Below are 23,465 nucleotides of genomic sequence, written 5' to 3'. Positions count from 1 at the left end.
GCATACCTTTCACTCAGACTCATCAAAGGTTAGCTTTTTACCACATCCACTTTATTCCACGCTCTCTACATTTCTGTTTTTCCCCATAAGTCCTTTGGGTTCATTATGTGTCCTTCATCCCTAAATACTTTATCACGTGTTTTCCTAAGAAGGAAAATATCCTTATACGTAATCACAGTCTAGTTACCAAGTTCAGAAATTTTAACACTTATACATTATATTGTCTAATAGAGATTTAATATTCAAATATGGCTGTCTTAATGATATCCTTTATGGCAATGTTGTTTTCTATTTGGGGCTCTTTAAAAGGTACTAGGGTGAGGCTGACACTGTGGCATAGTGGGCTAAGCTTGGACCCCTGTGCCTGTGTGGGAGACCTGGAAGAAGCTCCTGACTCCTGGCTTTGGATTGGCACAGCTCCGGACATTGGGGCCATTTGGGGAGTGAACCAGCAGATGGAAGACCTCTCTTTCTGTCTCTCGCTCTCTCTTTCCATAACTCTACCTCTCAAATAAATAAATAATTTTAAAAAAAAAAAAGGTGCTAGGGTAGGCATGGACTCCACTTGGGAGGCCCATATCTCATATCAGAGTATCAAGTGTAGTGTCGGAGTAATGTCAAGTCCCAGCTCCACTTCTTTTTTATTTTTTTAAGTTTATTTATTTATTTGAAAGTCAGAGTTACAGAGAAAGAGCGAGAGACAGATACAGAGTGAGAGATCTTCCATCAGCTAGCTTATTCTTCAGATGGCAGCAAAGGCCAGGGCTGGGCCAGTCCAAAGCCAGGATCCAGGGGCTTCATTCAGGTCTCCCTTGCAGGTGGCAGAGGCCCAAGTACTTGGGCCAACTTCCATTGCTTTTCCCAGGCCATGATCAGGGAGCTGGATTGGAAGTGGAATAGCCAGGATATGAACCGGCACCCATCTGGATGGCAGCATTGCAGGTAGCAGCTTTATGGGCTGTGCCACAATGTCGGCCCCCCAGCTCCACTTATGTTTCCAGTTTCCTGCCAATATATACCCTGCAAGGCAGCAGGTAATGGCTCAAGTATGTGTGTCCCTGCAATCCTTGTGAAAGGCCTGGATGGATTCCCTGGCTCCTGGCTTTGCCCTTGTCCAGCTCTAGCTGTTGTAACCATTTGGGGAGTGAATCTGGATAGAAGATCCTCTCTCTCGCTCGCTTTCTCTCTCTGTGTGTGTGTGTGTGCCTTTTTACAAAATAAAATAAAAAATAATTAAGGGCAGCAATGCTGTGGCCCTCACCCCATACCAACTGAGACAGACTCTTTGAGGGAGACGACTGTGCATGCATCTTTCTAAAGCTTTCTAAGAGAGAGCAGCCAGGACTGAGAAGTGCCATGCTATGAGCCCTGTAGATCACAGGGGTAGGAAATCTTCTAGGTGGGGTAAGCCCCAAATGTACTTTGTCTTGATCCCATGGCTCCCTGGGTGTGAGTTCTGACATCACAAACTCCCTCTGAGGTTTCCTGGGCCTCTGCTCACTGTCTTCTGATGCCACCTCTCTAATGGAAACCCACAGTATTCATTTCTTCCTCCTGCTATGTACCCTGCAGCAGCTCAGCACAGACTCTCTTCTTTTTAAAAGTGCAGCCTTGAAAATGGGATATGCTCTGTGTTGTGTCCTCCACAAGGCTAAGCCTAACAAGTTGGCTGCATCACCTAGAATTGCAGATCAAGGCCAGATGGTGGGGAAAGAATACCAGCAAATCAATTATGGTAAGGGCCAAGTTTTTCTATGGGCTTTTCCACAAAGTTTCTCTGGCATTGAACAATTGCTTTCTCATAACATCTCAAATGATCTTGGCTTGGAAAGCAAGCTGCTGAGGTGAGCAGGTGCAGCAAGCAGGGGCTGCACTGGACACGAAGGTAAATGTACAGATGGGAAGCGACTGAAACACCATCCGGCTAATCCCATGAGCCAGCAGGCTTTTGAATTTCCTGAAAGAATCCGGGTCAGTCTACCTGATCAGTCTAACTGCTTTAAGGTATCTGTGCTGTTTCCATCCACTGGCAGATGAAGGGGAAACCTGGCTTGTATGAGAGGGAGCTGATGAAAAATCCACAATATTCAGCCTGTTGGGTGCAGAACTATTTCCCCAGCATTGAACCAGCATTGCTGCCATCACCCTCTGCACCCCCTCCTGCCCAAACACCTGTTTCACTGCCACCAAAGAATGTCAGCTTTCTTTGAAAATGGTCTGGTAGACGAGCTTGAGTCCAGGTTTGTATGCTTGTGACTATCTTCTGGAAGAAAGGTAAAACCAAAGGAGGGATTATTTGGCTTCAAAGTTGTTTTGAAAATGCTTGACAAATCCACTTGCTTTTAGTATATATTGATATTCTTTAATATTCAAGAGAATGAGCCTACTCAGATGGCGGCTTTAACAGATGCATCTTTGCAGTTAGTCAATGACAAAATCTTTGCGAGTGGTTAGTGTCTTTCCTCTTCACAGAAACTCAGTAATGTGCCAAATGAGATCATTCCCTCTGGCCCAGGACTTGGGAACATTTTGAATTGTATTTGTCCTGATTAGGAACTAAACAATATTCTAGTTATCCCCAAACTTCAAATGGAGGGCACTTGTTTTCCTATACAACATAAAAAAAACCACCTTAATTAGGACCCAGTGTGTACTGCTAATACCATCCCTAATCATCTCTTTCATTGGAAGACTTCCTGTCTTATTGCAGATTTTGGTCCATGCCAGTAAGACAGTATATGTTTCAATTTATCAAGTGTATGTGAATTGTACATATCCCCATTTTTTGAAAGAAAAAGGCCAGCATTGGTAAATGTTTTCATAGACTATGATATTTCACACAACTTAGCTCAACCAAACAAAGGATTGTATTTCAAATTAGAACCATAATAAATTAACTACTCTTCTTTCAAAATGTTAATTTCCATCCTCCAGTTATTTGATAGCCACATGTGCATACATTTCAGGCTCTGAACTCAAGGCTTATATGTGGTGGTAGATTTCACACATACACACGACCAATTATTCTCCTTGTTAACCTGTCCCCTCCTTTTCAGTTCTTTTGCTGCTGCCATAGGTAAGATCCAGTGGCTTCTCAATTCTCCCACTCTCCTCCCATCACTCAGCTCCTATCCATCCTCCAAACACATGTATCCCCTGCCTTCAGAATAAGAGCTACACATGTTTAGTTTGGCATTCAGCCCCTAGTCCATAACCCAGTATCAAAGATTACTTCCACTACTCCCAGTCCAACTCCCAGGACTCTAGTCAAACCATCTTATTTGCTGTTACATATGAAAGTAGTCAAAATGTTCTACAGTGCTTGTAACGTGCCAAACACTGGCTTGGCTAGCTCCTATCATTATCCCACTTAATCTGTCCCACAACCTGGCATGGTAGGTTATTCTCATTTCAAAGATAGGAAAGCAGAGGCCAAGAGGTATTAAAGACTTGCTCAAACTCAGGCAGCCAGTAAGTTGTAGAATCAGCACTGAAAGCTGAGCAGTCTCAATTCATAGTCTGTTCTTGTAACCTCACCTGCTTGTACTTTTTTCATTTTGAGTAATTTTAATATAGAATTATTCATAAAACACCTTCCATTAAAGAGACTTCCTTCAAATGCAATTAATCTAATTTCAGAGTTACTTGAGTCGTGCTTAGAATTCTTTAAAAAATTTTTACTGTACATTTTTATGGGGTACAGTATGACACTTCAACACATGTATGAAATGTGCAATGATCAAATCAGAGTAATTAGCATTACCATTTCCTTAGGCACTAATGAAACCTTTTTCCTCACATATAATAATTGGACATATTTCTGGGGTACCAAGTGATATTTCATTCTAGGTATACAATGTGGGCTTATCAGACCAGAGTTATTAGCATTTCATCTCCTTATCATTTCTTTATGTTGGGAGCCTTTTTTTGTTTTTTTTTTAACTTTTATTTAATAAATATAAATTTCCAAAGTAAAGCTTATGGATTACAATGGCTACCCCCCCATAGCTTCCCTCCCCCCCGCAACCCTCTCATCTCCCACTCTCTCTCCCATTCCATTCACATCAAGATTCATTTTCAATTCTCTTTATATACAGAAAATCAATTTAGTATATATTAAGTAAAGATTTCAACAGTTTGCACCCACACAGAAACATAAAGTGAAAAATACTGTTTGAGTACAAGTTATAGCATTAATCCACATTGAACAACACATTAAGGACAGAGATCCTACATGAGGAGTAAGTGCACAGTGACTCCTGTTGTTGACTTAACAAATTGACACTCTTGTTTATGGCATCAGTAATCACCCAAGGCTCTTGTCATTAGTTGCTAAGGTATGGAAGCCTTTTGAGCTTGCCAACTATGATCTTATTTAGACAAGGTCATAGTCAAAGTGGAAGTTCTCTCCTCCCTTCAAAGAAAGGTACCTCCTTCTTTGATGGCCCATTCTTTCCACTGGGATCTCACTCACAGAGATCTTTCATTTAGTTCTTTATTTTTTTTGTTTTGTTTTGCCACAGTGTCTTGGCTTTCCATGCCTGAGAAACTTCCATGGGCTTTTTAGCCAGATCCAAATGCCTTAAGGGCTGATTCTGAGGCCAGAGTGCTATTTAGGACATCTGCCATTCTGTGAGTCTGCTGTGTATCCTGCTTCCTAAGTTGGATCGTTCTCTCCCTCTTTTATTCTATCAGTTAGTATTTTCAGACACTAGCCTTGTTTATGTGATCCCTTTGACTCTTAGTCCTATCATTATGATTAATTGTGAACAGAAATTGATCACTTGGACTAGTGAGATGGCATTGGTACATGCCACCTTGATGGGATTGAATTGGAATCCCCTGGCACGTTTCTAACTCTATCATTTGGGAAAAGTCAGCTTGAGCTTGTCCCAAATTGTACATCTTCTCCCTCTCTTATTCCCACTCTTATATGTAACAGGGATCATTTTTCAGCTAAATTTAAACACCTAAGAATAACTGTGTGTTAATTAAAGAGTTCAAACAATAGTATTAAGTAGAACAAAAAAAAATACTAAAAAGGATAAAGTATTAAGTTGTACATGAACAGTCAGGACAAGGGCCAATCAAGTCACTGTTTCTCATAGCATCCATTTCACTTCAACCGGTTTGCTTTTTGGTGCTCAGTTAGTTGTCACCGATCAGGGAGAACATAAGGTATTTGTCCCTTTGAGACTGGCTTATTTCACTCAGCATGATGTGTTCCAGATTCCTCCAATTTGTTGTAAATGACCGGATTTCATTGTTTTTTTACTGCTATATAGTATTCTATAGAGTACATGTTGTTGGGAGCCTTTGATTCCCCCCTCTTCTAGTTCTTCATAAAACATATAATAGGCTATTTTGAACTACAGTCACTGCACAGCATTGCAGGGTTCCCTCTCAGATGTGAAAAGTAAAGAAAAGTTGATCTGAACATACACTAGTACTTACTAGAGACTAAAAGGGAGGGGACTATTGGATAATGGATACCAAAATGCCAACAAATAGTTCTGTGCAATTTGTTTTGTGTTTTCACTTCTCCATATTTGTGTTCATATTTTCTTCTTTGACAACAACTCTCCTTCCTACTTCACCATCTCTGCTTACTAAAATTTTGCCCAGCTCAAATGACACCTGCTCCACGAAGCCTCCCCTAATCTCTTACAGCTAAAATTATTTCCTCTCATCTCCTCATTCTCACAGCATTGGTTCCAGCACTTATACTACTTATACATTTTTTATTATTGTGTTACCTGTCCATATATTTCCTCTTCCTACCCACCTCTACCCCATCTTAGAGAAAACCCAGCTCATTAGCACTGTGGCCCTGTAATGCTCATGCCAAGACTGCCAGGTAGAGGGATGCATTATCAGAAAGTAGGCCCTGGGGTAGATAATCTCAAAGCTCCTTTCTGACTTGGAGGTGCTGTGATCCTGAGTGACAATTTTCCTGCTGACACATCTCTGGGGGAATTGCTGCGCCGGCCAAACTACATTATCTCTGATGCAGGTGCACATTAACAAGACCTGGCTACACCTCCCTCCCATCTCTGCACGTCTATCCATCACTGTCGCTGTGTTTGATGGCGACACTGCTCCGCAGGTGTGGCTCAAGAGCTGCAGTCCTTTCCCCATTCCTTCCCTAGGAAGACCATCCTTTTTGCATGATCTGCATGCATACTGATGTCTGCAGCACTCAGTGCCTTGCTTGTCAGTCTAGATAAGTGGTTTTCAAACAGGAGCATGCATGAGAATCACCTTGGAGTGCTTGGTTAAGCACACATCACTGAGTTGTAGCCTCAGTAAACTCAGGACAAGAGCTGAAAACAGGCACTTTTAGCAGGTTCCCAGATGATGTTGATGTGACATGCCCCTGGGACACACTGAGTACTGCTGTTCTAGACAATGGCTTAACTCAAAAGTATATGCCTTTTTTCTGACTGCCGGCCTGCTAGATCTCAGGGGCTAGTGATGGGGGGACAGGAGGATGAGTGCTAACCTGGAAACCTGAAGACCAGGGTTCTATGTAGCTGCAGCCTCTAGAGAGCGGTGCAACTCTGAGCCAGTCTCAGGACCGCTCTGGGCCTCTAGTCTTCTCATAGGCACAAGGAGAGGTGGAGTTGGTGATTGCTACTCTGGGAATTTCTAGAATTCAAAGTTGAGCTGTTGCTCTTGTCCCTAGCCTAGCTTTTGAAGTTGGGGTGCCAGGTGTCTCCTCGACACCTCCTCAAGCATCCAAATGCCCACTTCTACCCACCACATCTCCAAGTTGGAGATACCCTATTTGCCTGGGTGTTTCCCTCTGTAGCCATCCTAGTGTGTGAAGCCCAAAAAGAAAATGGATACTTTCCTTTTTGGAGATCCAAATCTGCATTTTCTGGCGGTTGGGTCTAGTGTGCCCCATTTCAAAGGCACTTTAGAATAGAGGTAACGATACAGAATCCTAGAACCAATCTCTTGCATATGATCCTGGTTCTCATCTATTACTGAGTAACCATGTGTATGTTCTTAGAGGTACCTGAGCCTCACTTGTCTCAACTTTACAATGGGGAGAGTAACAGTACTTATTTGATGGAGTTGTTTGTGAGGAGCAAATGAAATAATGCATGCAAGGCATCTACCAGAGAGCCTGAAGCAACATGGTCACTGTTGTTTCAAAACTGGGGGAGGGCCATCACCATGGCGTAGCTGGTAACGCAGCTGCCTTCGATGCCAGCATGCCATATGGGCACCGGTTTGAGTCCCAGCTGCTCCACTTCTAATTCAGCTCCCTGCTAATGGCCTGGGAAAGTCCTTGGGCTCCTGCTACCTGTCGGGGAGACCCAGATGAAGCTCCTGGCTCTTGGCAACCTGGCCCAGCCCTAGCCATTGCGGCCATCTGGGGAGTGAACCAATGGATGGAAGAGTCTCTCTCTGTCTCTCTCTGACTGTGTTCTCTCTCTCTCTCTCTCTACCTTTGCCTTTCATATAAATAAATTAATAAAAAAAAAACAGGGGAGATTGCATCCTCCATAACATGAAACAAGTAAGGAACCAAATGGCCCAAGGAGGCTCCTTGAATAACTTGAAGACTCCTGATAATAAACAGAAGCCAAACCAGCAGAAAGATGTTTTAGATTTTTCATTACCTCCACTTATTAATCCAAAGAAAATAAGCACACTCCTTCATGTCATCAATTACATTTCTCTTGGGTTTACACTTCACAAAATCAGGATGCTGTCACAGGCTGTGGTATCAGTGCCCCACTCAGCATTAATTATAGTTCAGTATTTGCAGAGGAATATAGCACAGGAGATTCAAAATTGTGCTATGTTGCTTAATAATGATCTATTTACCATAGGCCAGAAATTGGACAGGGATTCTAGAGAACTTCAGCCATTTCACTTCCCTGCTCTTTCCTTTCCTTCCTGCATCTGTCATATGCTGGCCAGGGTATGTCCGTTACCTTAATGGCCTCAGGCTGAGACAAACTGACCTTGCTTACTCTGCTCTAGCCACACCAGGCTTCCTGCTCTTCCTGAAACTGACCAGGATCTTGGCATTTGCCTCCCATGGGTGCACTCCTTCCCTGGCTCTTGCTCCCTCTATTCTTTAGTCTTAGTTCAAGTGCTGTTGTAGTGAGACCTTCTATCACCATCCTATTTTTTCAATTAATGTTTACTTTTATTTAATGCTTATATATTTACAAGGGAGAAAAAATGTTGAAGATAAAAATTGAATGAAACTGAACTATTGCAATAACCTGTACTGTACGAATGAATACAATGATACTTAGATGACACAATGAAAGTAACTCCAAGATCATTTTGCAATATTATATTTTAAAATTGCCTTTCTTCTCATCCTTATCTTCCTTTCCCACTTTATTTTTCTCCATAGTATGCTTGCTTTCTAGTATACTATATAATTTGCTGATCATTTTATTTATTCTCTCTCTCTCCCTTATTCCCCATGCCCTCTCCCCCAGAAATAAGCCCCAGAGGGTGGGGATATTTGTAACTTTTTAGTTTGAAATAATTCTAGACATTACAGGAAAATTATAAACACAGCACAGAGAATTGTCATGAACCCTTCACCCATCTTCCTCTAATGTTAGCACCTTATATAATAATAGTAAGATTATTGAAAACAGACCATTAACATTGATATAATACTATCAACTAATTTACAGATCTTAATCAAATTTTCCCCCAGTTTTTCCACTAATGTCTTTTTCCTGTTTCAGGTTCCAATCCCCGCTCTCATATGATATTTAGTTGTCATGTCTCTGGCTTTCTCCAATCTGTGACAGTTCCTCAATGTTTGTCTTTCATGACTTAACAATTTGACTCATCTAAGCCAATTATTTTGTAGAATTTCCCTCAATTGGAGTTGAGCTAGTGCTTTCTCAGGGTGAGGTAAGGTTGTACATTTGGGTAAGAATCCTGCAGAAGCGACGTGGAGGACAGGGTTTGTTTATTTTTGTGTTTGTTTTGATCGCCTCTGTATCCCCAGTTGACTGGAACAAAAGCTGACACATAGTAGCTGCTTCATACTTGTGAAGGCACAAAAAGTCACACCACTGGGAATCCATCCTCCTTTCTGGAAATGGAAAGATTGTGCTTTGTGGGATATCAGGTTTATTGGGGACATCTTGGTTTTGAGGCAAGGTTGAGGGGTTTCATACCAAAAAGCAAAGCAGTAACTGGTGAAGGAACCTAATTAGCATGAGCCTCAGTGACAAGGGAAAGGATTATAACATTTGGACAATGTGACAGCACAATTGTTTAACTTCTGAAAATAATAATACCACTACCATCACTAAAACCCAGTACCTTACATATAGAAGTAAGTGACTCAGTCTATAGCTCTGAAGTCAGACTGCCTAGATTCACAACCTGGCTCTGCAACGAACCAGCTGGATAATGGTGAATAAATCATTTAATTGCTCTTTGTCTCAATTTTGTCATCTGCAAATTGGAAATATTATTAATATCAACCCCACAGGGTTTTTCTGAAGAGATGGAAGCAATACATATGAAGAGCTTAGAGCAGTATCAGAAATAAAGTAAGCACTCAATAAGCATTACTGTTATGCAAATTTACGTACTTCACAGAACTCTATCCAATAGATCATCTCATTCTATATTCAAAGCAACGCCTTGGGGGGAAATAACTATTTTCAGTGACTGATAAGGAAATTGAGGATTGGAAAAGTGAAAGGATGTGTCTAAGGTCTCCTAGCTAATGAGTGAAAGGGCTGGAGTGCAATATAAATAATTGGTTTTCTAGTCCAGTGCTCTGTTTCTGTATCGGCCTTGACATATAGTACAGTTTCTCCAATGCAAACAGTTGCAGAATGAGAATTTGCGCTTATATTGGCTTCTGAACATCACATTGTTGTTGGTGCTGGACAAGACCAAGGACAATGTAAGCTTTCTAGGATCTTACAATTAATAAGGAGAGAGCACTAAGATATGACAGTACTTCCAAAACTTCATGCAAAATGAGACCACAAGATAAGTTTATTTTGCTGCAAGAAATCTTGAAATCCATGCATAAAAGGGGTCATCAAAAATTCATAGCAATGCATATCATAAAAAATTATCTATAGATTTGAAAATTCTTTACACCAAAATAAACTTGGCTTTTAATACCATTTTCCACAAACGTTTTGAAGTACCCTCACAGCTTAATAAGTCTCCATGGAACGAGTATACTGACAATATGGGCAGCATCCATCTTATATAAACATGGCTGTTGGGGCTGGCCTTGTGGCACAGCAGATTAAGCCACTGCTTGTGACACAGGCAGAGGTAAGCACAAATCAGACTTGGTCAAGTCTTCATGGTCCAAAAAGAAAGTTGGATTTTATTATTTTTTCAAAAAAAATTTATTTCTTTTCCTTTAAAAGGTAGAGTTACATAGAGAGAGGGAGAGAGGCAGAGACACAGAGAGAGATCTTCCATCTGCTGGTTCACTCCCCTCATAGCTGCAACAACTGGAGCTAGTGTGATCCAGAGCCAAGAGTCAGGAGCTTCTTCCAGGGCCCCATGTGGGTACAGGGGCCCAAGGACTTGGGCAATCTTCAACTGCTTTCTCAGGTGCATTAGTTGGGGCTGGTGCTGTGGCATAGTGGGTAAAGTCGGGCCTGCAGTGCCAGCATCCCATATGGGTGCCGGTTCAAGTCCCGGCTGCTCTACTTCCTATCCATCTCTCTTCTATGGCCTGGGAAAGCAGTAGAAGATGGCTCAAATCTTTGGGCCTCTGCACCCGCGTGGGAGACCTGGAAGATCCTGCCTTGGGATCAGCGCAGCCCCAGCTGTTGTGGCCAATTGGGGAGTGAACCAGCGGATTGAAGACTTCTCTCTCTCTCTGTCTCTCCTTCTCTCTGTGTGTAACTCTGACTTTCAAATAAATAAATAAATATTTTTTAAAAAGTGGAGTAGTCAGGACTCACTTGTACCCATATGGGATACCACCATCACAAGCAGTGACTACCTACTACGCCACAAGAGGCTGTTAAGCAGAGGAATGTCATGGTCTGATTTACATCTTTGAACCCTGATACTAAAATAGGAACCATATAGAATGTGACTCTGTAGTGAGACAGAACTGAGCTTGAATCTCAATTCTTCCCCATTCTAATTCAAATCTCTTCTGTTCAACAGAGACAGTAACAGTCATGCCACATAGATGGGTTGTATGGGTCACTATGGTGAGGAGTACAACAGACAATGTATGTAAAGTCTTAGCCCAGTGCTTAGCCCACAGTAGACACTCAGTATGTGTTAGCTGCAATTATTACTAGAATTTGTAGTAGTATTTCAATGCAATATTTGTAACGTTGAGAAAATACACAGGATATGTTCCAGATCAGGTATTAGATCAATGCTGGTTGAAATGAATCTTTTGAATTCCTAAGATCTGAGACAATGACAGAGTCTCTGGGCACAAGAGAAGGTAATAGGAAAAGTAGGTCAGGGGTTGCTGCCATCTAAACTATGGGCGTTTCCTTGTCTCTCTCTCTCTTTTTTTTTTTAACAGGCAGAGTGGACAGTGAGAGAGAGAGAGACAGAGAGAAAGGTCTTCCTTTGCCATTGGTTCACCCTCCAATGGCCGCTGCAGCCGGTGCACTGCGCTGATCCGAAGGCAGGAGCCAAGTGCTTCCCCTGGTCTCCCATGGGGTGCAGGGCCCAAGCACTTGGGCCGTCCTCCGCTGCACTCACGGGCCACAGCATAGAGCTGGACTGGAAGAGGGGCAACCGGGACAGAATCCGGCGCCCCAACCAGGACTAGAACCCCGTATGCCGGCGCCGCAAGGCAGAGGATTAGCCTATTGAGCCTCGGCGCCGGCCCCCTGTCTCTTCTTCCAAACCAGGATGTGTTCTTGCTGCTGGCTGTGCCTTTGCTTAGAGCTATGTCTGGGCATACAGTGAAATGACAGGGAAGGCACAGAAAAAGAAACACTATTTCCTTAACCTTGCATCACTTCCCTGAGTCCCAAAGGGTTCATTCATTCAAAAGTTGCTGAGCGCCTTCTATGTGCCAGCCTGGCACTGGGCCATGCCATCTTTCCAACAACAGCTGAGTCATAGGCTCTGTGGGGGAGCCTCACTGAGCCAAGGCATCATCTCACACTGTGAGGATTGTGCAATGCAGCAACTGAGATGCGATAGGTGCCAAGGCTTTTGGTCACTGCATGGGTCAGGGCTGCTGCTTCTTGGACTTTGGTTGAGCTGCTGCTTGGCCTGAGTTACATGAGGTTTTAGCTACCCTCCAACAAGCAGGGGCTGGCTAGGATGCCAGTGTGGCACGTGTCACACACACCCTGCACCACAAACATGTTCAGAGAAGAGTAATGATGCAAAGAGGTTTCTCTTTTGGCGCACTAACGAGTCCTACTGTTTTGTCTGGCCACACCCGGTATTTGCAGTCTGACAACCTGTCTGCTCCCTGGAACAGTTGACTGCAGAGCCATAGCATGCCCTCTTGGCCAAGGGGGTTGTTCCCTGCCAACCCATTCTCAGACCGCCTGGGCAAGTCTGGTGTGCTAAGCATGTGACAGGAATTACTGGAATTAAAGGGAATGTGCCATTCAATTCACCTGTTCAATTTTTTAAAGATTTATTTATCTATCTATTTGACAGGCAGAGTGATAGAGAGGTGATAGAGACACAGAGAGAGAGATCGTCCATCCTCGGGTTCACTCCAAAAATGACCGAAACAGCCAGGTGTGGACCATGCTGAAGCCATGAGCCAAGGACTCCATCAGGGACTTCCACATGGGTGGCAGGAGCCCAAGTACTTGGGCATTTTCTGCTGCCTTCCCAGGTGCATTAGTAGGGTGTTGGATTGGAAGCAGGATAGCCAGGGCTTGAATCAGACTCATTTGGGATGCCAGCATTGCAAGCGGTGACCTAACCTGCTGCGTCACAACACTCATCCCTTAATTCACATGTTACTTCATCCACATTATTTCTTGCTCAACTCTGACTCCTTCCTTCCTTCCTTCCTTCCTTCCTTCCTTCCTTCCTTCCTTCCTTCCTTCCTTCCTTCCTTCCTCTTTCCTATTTTCCTTCCATTATTCCCAATTCAACAACATGTACTGAGTGCCTACTATTTTCTAGGTGCCATGAAAGGTACTCTTAGCTTCCAGAAACTACATTCTATTGATTTTCTTTCTTCTCTGGATGCTTCTTCCCTGTCTCCTTTGTTGATCTTTAGCCTAACCTTTAGATTTTGGAGTGCTTTAGAGCTCCATTCTTGGATCTCATCTCTTTTCTACCTTAACTTTCTCTCTAGGCTAACATGTAGTCTCATGGGTCTTAAAGTTCTATCTCCAGACCAGACTTCTATGAATTCCAAGTTTGTATATGCAGCTCTGAACTTGATCTCTCCAGCTGGATGTCTAATGGGCACCTAACATAGTCTGTTTGGCTGCTATAAAAAATATACCATAAACTGGGTCACTTATAGGCAACAGAAATTTGTGGATTTTTCTCACATTTCTGGAGAGAAGTCCAAGATCAAAGTGCTGGTGGTATCTAGTAAGAACGCATTTTCTCACAGGTGGCACCTTCTTATTGTGTCCTCATGTGGTGGAAAAGATAAAGATCTCACTCAAGACTCTTTTATAAGGACTACAATATTATTGATTAGGATTCCATTCTTGTGACATAATCCCCTCCCAAGGAGCTTACTCCCTTAAACCATCACCTTGGCTGTTAGGACTTCAACATAAGAATTTTTAGAGGAGGGTGGGAGTGGACATTGTGGTGCAGTAGATTAATTTGCTACTTGGAATGCCAGCATCCCATATTGGAGTGCCTGGGATCAAGTCCCACCTCCACTTATAATCCAGCTCCCTGCTAATGTAAAGCCTGAAAGACAATAGAAGTTTGTCCAAGTGCTTGTGTCTCTGCCACCCACATGGGAGACCCAGATGGAGTTCACTCTCGGGCATTTTGGAAGTGAACCAGCAAATATGAGTTCTGTCTCTCTTTACCCATTCCTCCTTCTCTGTTGCTCTGCTTTTAAAATAAATAAAATGTATAAAAAGAATTTCAGAGGGCACAAACACTCAGACTATAGCAGCACCCCAAATTTATCAAGGTCAAAACTAAGTTGATATTTCACCTTAAAACTTACCATAGTCCTTTCATATAGTCTGTTCAGAAAATCCTGCACACACTTATGAGGGAACTTCAAAAACTCATGAAAAATGGAATTAAAAGAGACATTTATTTTGGTACAAATTTTTTTTTGAAATCCATGCTTAGGTTTTTGTAATACATATTTTCAATCACTTTCTGAAATTTCTCCATATGCATGGATTTCAGTTTTTTTCACATGGAAATAAATGCATCTTTTAATTCCATTTTTGTGAACTTTTAACAGCTCCCAAAATAAATAGAGACTTTGACCACTGGTTCTCATATCACTGCTGTTTGTACCACCCTTATCCAAACCACCATAGTCTCCCACCTAGGCTTTTGTAGTAGCCTCCTAGCCAGTTCTACTCTTGCACCCTTTCCCCCTTTCAGTATACTCTCAACATGGCAGATACAGTGAGCCTATTAAAATCTGAGACAGATTATGTTACTCTCTGCATGATGATACCTTGTTATACTCAGTTAAAGCCAAAGCCCTAACAGTAACCTTCAAAGCTCCAATTACCTGGCCCTTCATTAGTATCTGGATTTATCTCTCACAACTCTTCTCCTTGTTGTACAAGTATCTAGCCACAATGTTTCCCTTACTGGTTCTTAAACATACCAGGTATGATCAGGACATCTCTGCCCTATATCCAGATAGCTACAGAGCTGGTGCTCTCATTTCCTTCAGTTTTACTCAAGATTCACCTTTCTAAATCACTACATCTAAAACTTATCCCCCCAATAAAACATCTCCATTTTCAGCTTTCTTTTTATTCTTAGTGTTTATGATCTAACACACTACATATCTTGGTCAGCTGGGGCTGCCATAACAAATTATCACAGACTTGGTGGTTTAAACAACATAAACTTATTCTCACAATTGTGAGAGCTGAGAAGTTCAAGATCAAGGTGCCAGCAAAGTAAGCTTCATTCTGAGGCCTCTTATCTTGCCTTATAGGTGGGTTCCATATATTCTCACATTAACCTCATCTTTTCCAAGTAAAGAGGTGGGGAAAGCAGGCTCTCTAGTATCTCTTTTTATAAAAGGACTAATCCCCAATGACCAAGGCCCCACACTCATGACATCATGTAACCCCAATTATCTCTCAACGACCACCTCCAAATATGATCATATCATGGATTGGGGCTTCAACATAAGAAGTTGGGTGGGAGACAAACATTCAATCTGTATTACTACATATGTATTTCTATGTATTTTATTGACCTTGTTTATGGTCTGCTTTCCCAACTAGCATAGAAGTTTCATAAGGAATAGGATTTGTGTTGCTTGTGTTCACTATTTTAATCCCTATGTTTTGAGTGGTGTCTGGCACATGGTAGGGGCTCAATAAAAATTTACAGAATAAATAGATGAAATAATTGCAGCTTGTGATACATGCCAAGAAGGACATAAAGAAGCGTTATAGATTGGAACTGAGGCTGCCAACCTTGGATACATATTAAATCATCTGAGGGAGCATCAGATGCCTGGGCTTCCCCATCAGGAGTTCTGATATACTTGGTCTAGAAAGAGATTGGCCATTGTTTTACTTTTTATTGTTCTCTAGGTGATCTGGGTGATTCTCAGTGTGAAGTGAGGCTGAAAACTAATGAGTCTGAGACTAAGGGTCTGGGTGGGGGAATGGGAACCTACTTGAGATGGGGTGTACAGGGAAGGCCTGCTATCATTTTCTGAGATGGTATCATTTAAGTAGAAATCCAAGAGACAAAGAGGAGTGTGAGAAAGTTGGGGTAAGGATGGGATCCAATCCTGGCAGAGGGTCAGAACAAGAGTGAAAGCACTGAAGTAATAAGCCTGGCCTGTTCTCAGCACAGAAGACCAACACAGGTAGTACAGAGAATGCAAGGGGAAGAATGAAACAAGAATTTGCAGTGATGCATGGAGGCAAGATTACGCATGGCCTTTTAGACCATGGGAAATAAATTGAAAGCCATACCACATGGGGAAAAACAGACAGTAGTGGGTTTTGAGGAAGGCAATGATGTGATATGATTAACAGTTTGCTAAAGATTGCTTTCACTGTTCTGTGAAGACATAAACTAAAGCTGGACTTCGGGGCTGGTGCTGTGGCTCACTTGGTTAATCCTCCGCCTGGGGCTCCAGGTTCTAGTCCTGGTTGCTCCTCTTCCAGTCCAGCTCTCCACTGTGGCCCGGGAGGGCAGTGGATGATGGCCCAAGTGCTTGGGCCTCTTCACCTGCATGGGAGACCAGGAGAAGCACCTGGCTCCTGGCTTCAGATCGGCGCAGCGCTGCCTGCAGAGGCCATTTGGGGAGTGAACTAATGGAAGGAAGACCCTTCTCTCTGTCTCTCTTTCTCACTGTCTGTAACTCTACCTGTAAAATAAATTTTAAAAAAAAGCTGGACTTCATGGTGGTCTGCATTGAGCTTGATGACCTAATGTTGTCTTTTCCTGTATACAGAGTAGAGGCCCAAGAGTGGTATGCAAATCCATTCTGCTCACATAAACTTACACGCAAGGCCCCTTTCCAATGCTAAGACTCTACAGATTATTAATTCTGTGATCAGTAGCTCAGGTGTTAGATTATGTCTTTCAATGATTTGCCCTAGGAATGAGGTTCAGTTGATCAGTTAATGGAGAGGTACCTTTTAACTTGTTTTCTAACTAGTAAACAATCCAATTAGAAAGGGGCTTAGAGAAAGTGATGACAGCATTCAGTCACTTAAATTTTAAACAGCTCCACTACTACTTATCACTAGTTCTTCTGTGCTTTCTAGGGGTAGGGAGCCAGATAATACTGTTGAGTGAGTTATAAATTAGATGAGGAGATTAAGAGATGAACACAAAAAGAGTAACACAGAATGAGGTAAGTATCCAAATAGAAATATAAATACAATCAATAATTGCAATAATTTATTTGGCACTTAGCTTATGTCAACCACTGTGTTGTGTGCTTTACATAAGTTCTTATTTCATCTTCTATGCAGTAGGTAATATGATCAACCATGATGATGATAACAATAATAGCACCTTACATTTACCAAGTTCTGAATATCAGCAAGGAATTCAAAACAGGTGTTTTGAAATAACTCAGATAGGTATATCTTCATTCTATAGATAAGGATAAATAAGTCCAGAAAGAAATAGATGACTTATCCAAGATCATAGAGCTAGGCAGATGTGCCTGTAATATTCAAATTTGACTCTCAAGTTGCTGCTCTTAAAGTGTTCTGGATATTCAGAGCAAATAGCCCTTACCTTGTTCTTAGATGTGCATGTGTGCACAGAAGAAAACCTATGGAGGAGTCATGATGTGAAGGTGAAAAAGGAGGAACCCATATAGGGCCTTGCAAGTGGCCCTGCTTGGTCATAGTGAAAAGTCTATAACAGGGAAGAGTGGCTCAGAGACGAGGCAGTTCTCCTTCTCATTTCTAATCACCTTGCCTATGCCAGCCATGGGCTGCAGCCTCCCATCATGACTGTCTCACACAGCTTCACCTGGGGATACTTAGGTCCTATGCAGGCCCATGGGAGCTCAACTATTTAGTTCCACTCCAAGGCAGGACAAAGTAGAGATTTTCAAATTCAAAGCCTGATGCGTAGTAAGTTGCCAGCTCTCTCAGTAGTTCTTCATTCTTTCATGGAAGCAGCCCTTAGACATTTAGGGTGTTGACAACAAGATACACAAAGGACAAAAGGACAAAGAATTCAGAGAAGGCAACAACTGGCATCCAGCATCCCTCATCAGACCAGCAAAGGAAGTTCAGTGTATAACATTGCTTATAACAGCAAGAAAATTGCCTATGTCTATCAGTATGGATTGATGACAGAAATTGTGAACATCTACACAAAAGAACACTATATTGCTATTGCAAAGAATAAGGTAGAACTAAATGTTTATACAAGGAAACAATGTTTCCAAAAAATTGTAGGTTACAAAATCAGGTCACACAACAGTCTGTAATATGATCACACCGAATTCCTAGATGTGTGTCCACATACACACAAAGCCATTAATTGCATTCACTTAGTACACAGAATTCAACACAAAGAATTACAAAGAGACTTTTGATATCCAATTTGTATACTTGTATATGCTGTTGACCTTTACAACAAGCCCATATAGCTTTTATAATTGAAAAAAAACTATACTACAATTATCATTTTGCAAAAGTAAAAAATTCCAATCTTGTATCATTTTCATCCATTCTTTCTCTTTTGTAAAAACAACACATTTTGAATTCAGAAGTGTATTTGAAATTGTCAAATATAACTTTCTCATGAATGAAGATGACATATTAACACATCACCATTTATAATTTATAACATAGTCAAATGGATTAGCAATTGATTATAGAATTTTACTCAAAGCATAGGTGGCAACCAGTAGAAAGGTCTCCAGAAAAGGAACATAAGGCGTTATCATTTTTATTAATAATTTAGATGATCAAGAAAATGTACTTACCACGTCTGACGATAACCCAAAACTGGCAGTGATATGAAGTACTTTGAACAACAAAATGGAGATTCAAAATGAGCTGAGATGGACTGGAATACTGGGCTAAAATGAAAAATAAAATTTAAATAAGGTAAAAAAAATTCTCAATTAAAATTTTTGAAACATATTCTGTGAGGCCATCCTAGGGGAAGCATTGCTCAGCAGCAGCTCACAATAAAACTAACCAACAGGTCAACCAACCAACCAACCAAAAATATCTGAGGGTTTGAGTTGACCCACACAAGTAATTTGAGCTGACAGTTTAATTTAGCTGAATTATTTAGCTCCTAAAAATAAAGCACAATTTTAGGTTGAATTAATCAAAGTACAATTTCTAGATCCTCCTCCACTGTTCCCTGCTGGAAGCTCCTGTTCAATTCCAAAGACCACATTTTAAGAGAATCACTGAGGAAGTGGAACACTTCCACATGAACAACATGGGATTGACAAAGGAAGTGGCTTTTGAAGGGACCAGAGACCTGGGCCCTGACAAGGAGAAATGTTGTGGGGATATATAGGGTATCCACCTGGCTTCAAAAGATTATCATTTATGGTTCCCCATTGTGGCCCAGCAGGTAAAGGGGCCATTTACAATGCCAGCATCCTATATGGGCACTGGTTTGTGTCCCAGCTGTTCCACTTCCAAGCCAGCTCCTTGCTAATGGCCTGGGAAAAGCAGGAGAAGATGACCCAAGTATTTGATCCCCTGCTACCCTGTGGGAGACCTACATGAAGCTCCTGGCTCCTGGATTCGGCCTGGCCCAGCCCCAGCCATGGTGGCCATTTGGGGAGTGAATCAGCAGATGAAGATCTCTCTCTCTTTCTGTCTCCCTCTCTCCGTAACTCTGACTTTCAAATAAATAAATTCTTTCATAAAAATTATCATTTATATCCCTTGGCTATATTTCTGTGGAACAGTGATCCTTCTACTTTTCACTTGTTGAACACAATATTTAGTGGAGCATTAAGCACATGATTATAAAGTAAATTGAAAGCATGTTATTGCAAAAATTAAAAGGAAAGAGGAGGGATGGAAAGATGCTTATGTTCTTCGAATTGTATCTTTGAAATACATGAAATGTGTTCTCTTTATATTAATAAAAATATTTTTTTTTTTAAAATCTGAAGTGTTTGCCTACCAAAAGCAGGCACTTATTCTGGGTTGCTCAGATAACAGGACTAGGACTACTGCCACCCAGTGGTAACAAGAAGGCAGATTTTCAGTAAACCTCTCAAAAGGCTTTGTGACCTTGAAAAGGTCCTGCAAGATACTGAGCAAGCTGGTAAGGTAGTGAAGGCTGAGTCAAAGCTAGATGAACAGACACTCAGTGGCAGAATTACAGTAACAGAAGTCCTTCCAGCTCTCTGAGATTACATCTCTTCCCCTCTATTGTCCTTGCAATCATTTCCTTTCTGTATCACCCTCTGGACCAATGAGCATACTGCCTGCAGGCAACAGCCCAGTAGAGACAACTCTGCAGGAACTGCTGGGGCTCCTGCCTCTTGTTAATTATCATCAAGGAGCTATGGGGTAGAACTCACAGCTTAAAGGAGGGCCAAATTATTGATGTAAGTCAGATCATTTCCGTCCCTGGACAAGCTCCTCTTTGGCTTTCCATCTCACTCTCTGTAAATGACAGTCATCACAATGACCTATAAAGCCCTAAACAAGCTGGCCCCGTGCAACCTCTGTATTCTCCTATCCTGTTTCTCCTATTCTATTTCTCTTCCTCTTGTTCACTACATTCCCATGACATGGACTTTTTTGATGGTTTCTTTTTAAAAATATGTATGTATTTATTTATTTGAAAGTCAGCATTACAGAGGGAGAGGAAGAGGGAGAGACAAAGAGATCCTCCATCCACTGGTTCACTCTCCACATGGCTGCAATGGCCGGGGCTGGGCCAGGCCAAAGCCAGGAGCTTCATCCAGGTCTCCTACTTGAGTGGCAGGAGTCCAAGTACTTGGGCCATCTCCCCCTGCTTTTCTCAAGCCATTGGCAGGGAGCTGGATCAGAAGTAGAAGAGCCAGGACACAAACCAGCGCCCATAAGGGATGCCAGGGCTGCAGGAGGGGGCTTTATGGATGGCACCACAAAGCCAGTCCCTCTTGTTGGTATCTTAAATGCCAAGTATGCTCCTGACTTGGGTACTTTACTTTTGCTATTCTTTGTGCCTGCACTGCTCTTGTCTGAGATAACTACATGGATCACTTACTCACTTCATTCAGGGCTGGACTCAAAAATGGCCTTCCCTGTAAGGTATCATGTGACCACCTTCTTTTAAATTAGAAGTCATGCAGGCTTCTCCCCATACCCCTGACCATTTCAGAACTTATTATTATTCCATCTAAATAGTCTTCTCATTTATTTAGTATAACAATATTTTACATTTTATTTTATTATATTTCATTTCTCTACCGGGCTCTAAATTCTTACATGCAGGGATCATGCCTGTCCTGTTTCTACTGTACCTTGGTCTCTGGACCATTGACTAGCACAGAGTAAGTACTCAGCAAATGTTTAATAAAATGACCCCATATCTCAAATCCATGCCATTTTCTGCAGTTTAATCTCAATCAAAGAATTTTTTGGTTTAAAAACTGGATCTCATAGTGATAACTTGGAGTTATATCAGTAAGATTTGGTATAGTTTTTGTCTATTTTACTCAATTTCCCCAGTTTTTTGGTATGCTATCATATTATATTAATCCCCAACTAGCCATAATTGTAGTGGCTACGAGTGCTTACTGCGTGTCAGGCATAGTGATATGCATATAACATGAATTAACTCATTTAATCCTCACAACAGCCCTTTGCAGTTGACACCACTCTCATTCCCATGTTAAAGACCATGGCACTGAGAAACAGGAAGGTTATATGACCAGCTCAAGGTCACACAACTAAAATTACGCAGATTCTGAAGCCCATGTTATTACTCTCTGACTTTAATGTAAGATGAAAATTGGTGATGGTAAACAAGACAAGTGTCTGCTAATACTAACTGATAGAATCAAAAAGGGAGAGAAGGATCCAACATGGGAAGTGGGATACACAGCAGACTCACAGAATGGCAGATGTCCTAAACAACACTCTGGCCTCAGAATCAGCCCTTAAGGCATTCGGATCTGGCTGAAGAGCCCTTGAGAGTATTGTAGGCATGGAAAGCCAAGATACCATGGAAAAAAAAAAAAGACCTAAATGAAAGATCTCCGTGAGTGAGATTCCAGTGGAAAGAACGGGGCCATCAAAGAAGGAGGTACCTTTCTCCGAAGGGAGGAGAGAACTTCCACTTTGACTATGACCCTATTGGAATAAGATCAAAGTCAGCGAACTCTAAAGGCTTCCATAGTAAAGAACGGGGCCATCAAAGAAGGAGGTACCTTTCTCTGAAGGGAGGAGAGAACTTCCACTTTGACTGTGACCCTATCGGAATAAGATCAAAGTCAGCGAACCCTAAAGGCTTCCATAGCCCTGGCAACTCATGACTAGAGCCTAGGGAGATTACTGACACCATGAACAGGAGTGTCAAATTGTTAAGTCAGCAATAGGAGTCACTGTGTACTTACATCCCATGTGGGATCTGTCCTTAATGTGTTGTCTAATGTGCAGTGATGCTATAACTAGTACTGAAACAGTATTCTTATACTGTGTGTTTCTGCGTGGGTACAAACTGATGAGATCTTTACTAATTATATACTGAATCGATCTTCTGTATATAAAGATAATTGAAAATGAAAAAAAAACCTGGTGTTAAATTGGAAATGGCATAGAAAATTAATTAATTTTTTAAAAAAATATTATGTAGGATCTCTGCCTTTAATGTGCTGTTCACTCTTATTTAATGCTATAACTAGTACTCCAACAGTATTTTTTCACTTTGTGTTGCTATATGGGGGCAAACTGTTGAAATCGTTACCTAATATATACTAAACTGATCTTTTGTATATAAAGAGAATTGAAAATGAATCATGATGTGATTGGAAGGGGAGAGGGAGTGGGAAAGGGGAGGGTTGTGGGTGGGAGGGAAGTTTTGGGAGGGGGAAGCCATTGTAACCCATAAGCTGTACTTTGGAAATTTATATTCATTAAATAAAAGTTTAATAAAAAAAAAGGCTTCCATAGCCCTGACAACTCATGACTAGAGCCTAGGGAGATTACTGACGCCATGAACAGGAGTGTCAAATTGTTAAGTCAGCAACAGGAGTCACTGTGTACTTACACCCCATGTGGGATCTGTCCTTAATGTGTTGTCTAATGTGCAGTGATGCTATAACTAGTACTGAAACAGTATTTTTATACTTTGTGTTTCTGTGTGGGTACAAACTGATGAGGTCTTTACTAATTATATACTGAATCGATCTTCTGTATATAAAGATAATTGGAAATGAAAAAAAAACAACCTGGTGTTAAATTGGAAATGGCGTAGAAAATTAATTAATTTTTTTAAAACAATATTATGTAGGATCTCTGTCTTTAATGTGCTGTACACTGTTATTTAATGCTATAACTAGTACTCCAACAGTAGTTTTTTCACTTTGTGTTGCTATATGGGGGCAAACTGTTGAAATCGTTACCTAATATATACTAAACTGATCTTCTGTATATAAAGAGAATTGAAAATGATTCTTGATGTGAATGGAAGGGGAGAGGGAGCGGGAAAGGGGAGGGTTGCGGGTGGGAGGGAAGTTATGGGAGGGGGGAAGCCATTGTAACCCATAAGCTGTACTTTGGAAATTTATATTCATTTTAAAAAAGTTTAATAAATGAAAATAAATAAATAAATAAATAAATAAAAATAAAAAAAAGAAAGTTGGTGATGGTGATGAGGATGAGAGCTAACAT

General features: G+C 41.4%; 1 protein-coding gene across 2 annotated transcripts in view; it reads right to left on the bottom strand.

Annotated features, from left to right (window-relative positions):
• The window catches only part of PAK3 (p21 (RAC1) activated kinase 3), a 327,862-nt gene that overhangs the window by 258,013 nt on the left and 46,384 nt on the right, over positions 1-23,465 (bottom strand). For both annotated transcript variants that reach the window (XM_062184453.1, XM_062184446.1), the window contains exon 2: positions 18,590-18,685. The gene's annotated coding sequence lies outside the window, so the exon portion shown is untranslated. The remainder of the gene's footprint in view (positions 1-18,589; positions 18,686-23,465) is intronic.

Source organism: Lepus europaeus, chromosome X (genome assembly GCF_033115175.1).
Source record: "Lepus europaeus isolate LE1 chromosome X, mLepTim1.pri, whole genome shotgun sequence".
Lineage (NCBI taxonomy): Eukaryota > Metazoa > Chordata > Mammalia > Lagomorpha > Leporidae > Lepus > Lepus europaeus.
The sequence above is the reverse complement of the archived record's forward strand: the minus strand, read 5'-3'. Positions and strand labels throughout refer to the sequence as shown.